The 1,003-nt window shown below is 32.5% G+C and overlaps 1 protein-coding gene across 1 annotated transcript in view; it reads right to left on the reverse strand.

Moving 5' to 3' along the window:
- Positions 1–1,003, reverse strand: part of LOC119582066 (serine/threonine-protein kinase Tao-like) — a gene marked incomplete at its 3' end in the record, with an annotated part of 16,180 nt that overhangs the window by 828 nt on the left and 14,349 nt on the right.

Here is a 1,003-nt window from a genome sequence, read left to right on the forward strand (position 1 = left end):
TCCAAGAGGGAGGGGGAGACTGGAACATGATTACCCTATTTCAGTAAGCCTAAAACTGGTTTTGAATGTATATAAAGATGTAGAATTACCCATGAAAATACTGTCTGCAGAATATTTTCAAATGCTATAACAAGGGCATAGACCATCACAGGCCATATGGTGTTTGACAAGCTTTGCTGCACAACATAGCCTTTTCTGAGTAAAGTGAAATATTCAATTATGACATTCCAACTGATATCAATAAGAAAATGTATGAAGTATCTGAAAATGTCTAGTTTTGTGGGAGAGAGAAGCAAGCCAGTCTAGTACAAGACAACAATTTCACTTGAATAATGAGATCATAAACAGTGTACTATAAGCCCTGAAACCTAATAACAAGGTGTTGGGTGGCACCTAATGATGCTCTCAGGGAGATGGGACTAGAAACCAGAAGATAACCATCACACACGAGCTTCACTTTCAAATTTATTCATATTTACATCCATGTACACCCATACATCTACATACACATATAACTACTTACATTTATGCATATGCTAGTACAGTATCAATGCACAAATACATAATTTAAAGAAAGAAATTATCGCATAACCTTTCATCCATCACGTATTTACACATACATATGTCTAATTTTATAAATTTCCCTATTCCAGTGCCCCCCCAAAATGGTTGCAAAATGTGTAAAACCATTAAGTTTTTGTACTATAAAAACTAATTCTTCCAAACCACTGCCGGATAGTTCTCTTAAAATAAAATATAACATTAAATCTGACTGAAAAAAAAACAAAAAAACAAATCATTACTTGGAACTTGATTACAGCTACTCTTCATTATAGATTTTCCTGTCAATAATTATACTTTTCATTTACAATATTCTTATCTAATCATACATTCATTTATATTATGAAATCCATTGATCTTTTTTCTGGGGGGGAGGGGGTGAAATTAAAAAAAAAAAATGAAAAAAATTAACACTTTTATGGGGGATTATAGTACTATAGTG

Source organism: Penaeus monodon, chromosome 15 (genome assembly GCF_015228065.2).
Source record: "Penaeus monodon isolate SGIC_2016 chromosome 15, NSTDA_Pmon_1, whole genome shotgun sequence".
Taxonomy (NCBI): domain Eukaryota; kingdom Metazoa; phylum Arthropoda; class Malacostraca; order Decapoda; family Penaeidae; genus Penaeus; species Penaeus monodon.